Raw genomic sequence first — 6177 nt, 5'->3', positions numbered from 1 at the left:
CTTTTTTGAGACAGGGTCTCCCTGTAGCCCCAGCTGTCCTGGAACTCACTATGTAGACCAGGCTGGCCTTGAACTCACAGAGATCTGCCTGTCTCTGCCTCCCGAATGCTGGGATTAAAGATGTGTGCCACCACACCTGGTACCATATAATCTTTTAAAAATGCAAATCTGATCATTTAACCTCCCTACTTAAAATCCTTTGTTGTCTCCTCCTGTCAGATAATACAGCTTAAACACTGGAGAATGGCTCACGGGGTTCGTTTTTTAAATTGAACTTTTCCAATGTTCATAGAATGGTATTTACATCCCTTTGCCTATATGTACCCCCCCTTGTCACCCCCCTCTGCCCAATTTAATATTCTCTATTATATATGGCCTATAGAGTCTAATTTGTATCCCCAAATGCCCTTCAGTATAGGTTCATCCACTGGAGTCTGGTTAACCTACCAAGCGTCCCATCCTTGAATGAGACTTTCTTTCCTCCCAGCAGCCAATGGTCAACAAAATTTCCTTAGGTTGGGTTGGGATTTCTTACCCACTTCCCCATGTCTATGCTGGGATTTTGTCTTGTTTGAGCTTGCATGGGACTCACCGCTGTGAGTTCATATGAGTAACTGACCAGCTGTCTGCAAAACTATGTTTCCTTGTGGTCATCCACCACCTCTGGCTCTTATAGTCTTCCTGCCTCCTCTTCCACAATGATCTCTGAGCCTTGGGAGGCCAAAGTTTGATATAGGAGTCCTATTCAGGGATCAGTATTCTGGAGCCTTTTGTTCTCTGTGCATTGGCCAGTTGTGGGTTTCTGTGTTAATCACCATCTGCTACATAAAGAAACTTCTCTGGTGGGAGTTGAGAGATACATTAATCTATGGGTATAACAATAAGTCACTAAGAGTTAAATATAACTATTTAGTAGAAAACTAGTATTAGACTCTCCCCTATGTCCTGTGACCTGTCTAGCCTCAGGTTTCTAAGCCTGATATCAATGTCAAGCTCCATTCTATAAAGCAGACCTTAAATCCACTTAAAGAATTGTTGGTTAGTCCCATAATATTCATGCCATTACTTCACTGGTGAACATGTCTTGCCAGGCCAGTTGATATTGTAGTTCACAGGATTCACAGCTGGGTAAAGGTGATGGTTATTTTCCTTCAGGTGGCATGTACAGCACCTTCCAGCCCTATGAAAGCTAACCAGTAGAGATGAGGCTCTAAAGTCAGTTTCATCTCTCAGTTCTCTTTGTTTGTTCTATAGCTCATATACATAGTATCTCCAATAAGAGGATCTTAGCATCAAGTTCTGGTGGGTAGCCAAGGCAGGGGCTTGTATGAAGCTCCATGGGACCCCTGGTCAACAGCTTCTAGAGAGGAAGTCTGCTTCTGGAATGAAGGTTTCTCTTTTGTTCTGTTAGCCTAGGATGTCTAGAAGGGGCATTGTTCTTTTCTATGGGGTAACTCCTAATCTCTTTTTGTAATGTATACATATATGCTTTAGGAAGCTCCTATGGTGGTAGGCTTCCACACGGCTTTTTAAAATGTCTTTAGTGCTACTTCCCCTCCCCATAGCCCCCCTCTGTCCTGCCCTCCCACTCCCCACCCTACTTCTTCCTCTCATGTTCCCTTTCCCCCTCATTTCCCTGCATTCTATCACCCCTCCCAGGAAGCTTACCTCCTCATGATGTTTATTAGTTTCTTGACCTTTCTGAATTATCAAATTAAAAGATGAGTATATAATATTTCAAAGCTAGCTTCTAGCTATGAGAAAGAACGTGTGATGTTTGTCTTTCTGGGTCTGGGTTACCACACTCAGGATGGTTATTTCCAGTTCCATCAGTTTGCCTACAAATTTTATAATTAAAAAAATTCTTCAACTGTAAACCTAAAAATGTACAGCCAATTTTGTAAGAGATGCATCCTAGCTCAGAAAATTGTTATTGAATATGTCAACGCTGATGTAATGAAATGCTTCTTCTAAGCATGTGTTTATTAAATAAATAATTTAAAAAATTTTAAAAAATTCTTTAAATTTACTTTTATTTTATGTGTATGAGTGTTATGCGTGCATGTGTGTAAGTGCACCTGTGTCATGGAGGTGGAGGAAAGAAGAGAGCATTGGATCCCTGGAACTGGAGTTCCAGATGGTTGTTAGCCACCATGTGGGTGCTGGAATTCAAACCTCAGTCTTTGGCAAGAACAGCAAGTACTCTTAACTGCTGAGCCATCTCTCCAGCCTCCATAATTTTGTTTTTTAAGAGCTAAATAATATTCCAATGTGTAAATGTACCACACCCTTTTTATCCATTCATCAATTGATGGATATCTAGGTTGTTTCCAATTTCTGGCTATTTTGAAAAGGGCAGCAATGAACATGGTTGAACAGATATTACTATAGTAGGTTAAAGAGTCTTTTGAGTGTATGCCTAAGAGTGGTAGGGCGAGGTCATATGGCAGATCAATTTTGAACTTTTTAGGAAATCTACATACTGATTTCCACAGTGGCTGCACTAGTTTACACTCCCACCAGCAGTGGATAAGAGTTCCTCTTTCTCCACACTTCACCAGCATTTGTCATTGCTTGTTTTTTGGATTGAAAGATTATCAGTTTTTATGACTTTTGTTTTTATCGTTGGGATTTTAAAAAAGATTTATTTATCTGTGCATGCGTGTGTGCGTGCGAGTGTGTGTGTGTGTGTGTGTGTTAATATGCACCATGTGTGCAGTGCCCGCAGAGGCCAGAAGAGGGTGTAGATCCCCTGGAACTGGAGTTACAGATGGTTGAGAGCTGCCTGGTATGGGTGCTGGGAACCCAGCCTGTGTCTTCTGCGAGACAGTAAGCACTCTTAACTACTGAGCCATCATCTCTCTAGCCCTTTGTCTTTGATATTTTATACAAGATGTTTAGTCCCCCTTGAATACTCTCCTCCCCAAGTTAACCGGACATATTCCTAGTCGTTTGTAGAGGTTTACTATATGTCTCCTAAATTCAGAAGGTTTTGTATGTCTTCTAAATTCAGAAGCGATCTGAACCACTGCTTCTTACGACTAAATATGGTCAACTGTTCATGCTATACTTTTAGCTTTGAGAGCTCTCTGTTCAGTGAACTTTTGAAGGCTGATCTGTCTCTCCCATTTTTGTAACTATAACATCTGTGTAGAGTACGGTCATTAAATGATTAATACTTTTCTTCTAACGAAAGGATAAAGCAATGTTACATTCTGAGCCATACAACAACCACATTGTCTGGATTGTGACAGAAAAAAATACATGTTCTTAACTTTCTAATGAAAATGTGTGGGAAATATTTGGCATATAACCAGAGCCCATGGTAGAGAGGGACTGTGGGGGATTAGGGTGTCTCTGGCTGTGGTGTCTAGGCACCTAGACAAAACAATTGGCACTGTGGCCCTTACAAAGCATGTGAGCTGCCTCCTCCTGGCCATTGGTTGCTGTGTTTTATTCATCCTTTTCCCATTGGTAGATTGGTAGATTGGGAAAGAGTGGAAGAAGTTCTTGAAAGTCAAGGACAATAGAAACCAATGTCATGTTAGCCTAACAAAGGACCGGGGGCAGTTTTGTTCATTTTCATATAGGATTCTTGCCAATATTGGAAACACTTTGATGAAGGCATAGAAAGTATGCTTGTAATTTACTTATTTCTTTCCTATGTCCTTTGTTCCCCTGAATGTGTACATCTTAGCAGTAAGTGATTACCTTGGTGGTATGATTTATAGACAACATCCCATCCTCTTATTTAGACCCTTAAATTGTACATATAGTGGCAATTCCATAAGATTATAATGGAGCTGAAAAATTCCTATCACCCAGTGACACTGTAGCCATCCCAACGTCATAGTAATTCACCTAACATGCATTACTCAAGTGTCTATGATAATACTAACAAAAATAAACTGCACAAGCATGAAGATTTCAGTTTGATCCCCAGTACATGCAAAACTTGAGCATGGCAGTGTGGCTCTGTAATGACAGCAAAGGGAAGTAGACACTGGAGTTTATCGGCCAGCCAGTCTGCCAATTGGTGAGCTCCAGATTCAGTGAGAGATCCTATTTCAGAAAATAAGATGGAGGGGCTAGAGAAATGGCTCAGCAGTTAAGAACATTGGCTGTTCTTGCAGAAGACCCAGGTTCGAATCCCAGCACCTACATGGCAGCTGGCAACTGTCCGTAGCTCCAGTTCTAGGGGATCTGATGGCCTCTTCTGTCCTCTTCGGGCACTGCGTGATGCGTGTGCACTTACATACATACAGGCAATACACACATACACATAAAATAAAAAAAAATAAAAAAATAAGATGGAGAGTCATGTAGGAAGATATCCAAACACTCTGGTCTCCACAGGCATACGCACACATGTGCATATGAATCTGCATGTGCATATGTACATACCCACACAAACATGTATGTACACCAATCACAAATATACTCACACCCCAAAAACACATATGCTCATGTACAGCACATATTTTATACTGATAATAATAATTTTATACTGATAATAAATGACTATGTTACTGGCATATGTATTTGCCATACTGTACTTTCACTGTTACTATAAAATAGTTACTGTAAAACAGTGTGAGTACGATGTTGGTAGCAGTCTTATATGTCTCATTTTTACTTGATTGCATCAACAGACCGTGTACTGTGATTGGCCTATACCATCTTGGTTTGTGTAAGTGTGCTTTGATGTTCATACAATGGCAAAGTGGCTTAATGAGGAGGTATTTTTCAGAACAAATCTCTGTTGTTAAGTGATGCATGAGTATATACACAATGGAATATGATTTAGCCTTAAGATGAAGAGAAATATGTGCTAATATAAATAAACCCAGTGACTATAATAAAAGTCAAACCGAGAAAACAGAGAAAGTAGAAAAGTGGTTACAAGGCTTTGGGACGTGGGAAAGAAGAGCTATTGAACAAAGATATAAACCTTCAGCTACAAAAACAGTAATTACTGAGACTTGATAAGTACACCCCGTTGACTACACTTAATAATTATGTATTGTGTTTCGAGAGTAGGTGTCAAATGTTCTTACCATACACACACCCAGGAAAGGTAACCATGTGAGGTAACTGACATATTAATTTGCTAGATTGTAGCAATAATTCCACATTGTGTACATATATCAAAATATTGCAATGCATACTCAAAACATACGCATTTAATTTTCTACTTCTTTAAAAAGCTGGGGGGGGAGTCAAGCCTTGTTATTGTGTCTTCACAGATGTTTCATTATTTGGTCATTTCTTGATTTTCAGAAAGTATCTCCTGAGGACTTTCTTCCCAACCCTCAAACCCACTGATCTCCACAGGCCAGTACACTTAAGGATAGGAAAAAGCTATCCCTAAGAGGATTTGGTTAGCCTTCCACAAAGAAATCATCTTCAGATAAGTTTTTCTTGCTGTGCTAGGGACTGAGTACAAACCTCAATACAATTGTAGTGCTAGGGACTGAGTACAGACCTCACACACACTTGAAGTGCTAGGGACTGAGTACAGACCTCACACACACTTGAAGTGCTAGGGACTGAATATAGGCCTCACACATACACTAGGCATGTACTCTCCACTCAGCTACATGTTTCCGGGTTCTAAGTCTTGTGTCTGCCACATGTTTATTATGTGATTATGGGAAGAACTTTAACGGTGGATTTTCTCAATATTTTATTCATTTTTACCAATGCCTGGAAGCTTCTCCCATAATGACAAACATCTATCAAGTGCTTATTATGTGCCTGACATAATTCTAAGAGTTTTGCATATATCCAGTGAGTCTTTGTAACTATGTTCATTTACATATGTGAAAGTTGGTCAGCCAAGTTAAGAACATGGACAAAATTTTTATGAGGGAATGAATAAAAGAAGTCAGAGAAAAATTGTCTCCAGTTACTCCTTTAAAACCTCTTTTAAAAATATTTCTATTTTGTGTGTATGAGAGTTTGCCTGAATATATGTATGTGTACTACATATGCATAGTACCTACAGAGGCCAAAAGAGGGCACCAGAGCCCCTGGAGCTGGAGCTACAAGTAATTGTGAGCTGCCACGTAGGTGTTGGGAACTGAACCCTGGGCCTTCCCAAGAGCAGTTAAGTGCTCTTAACCACTGAGCTATCTTTACAGTAAATCTTGTTTCACATTCTTGGGTAAACTGATT

This window comes from Nannospalax galili, unplaced genomic scaffold, assembly GCF_000622305.1.
Source record: "Nannospalax galili isolate Female #2095 unplaced genomic scaffold, S.galili_v1.0 scaffold752, whole genome shotgun sequence".
Classification (NCBI taxonomy): domain Eukaryota; kingdom Metazoa; phylum Chordata; class Mammalia; order Rodentia; family Spalacidae; genus Nannospalax; species Nannospalax galili.
The sequence above is the reverse complement of the archived record's forward strand: the minus strand, read 5'-3'. Positions refer to the sequence as shown.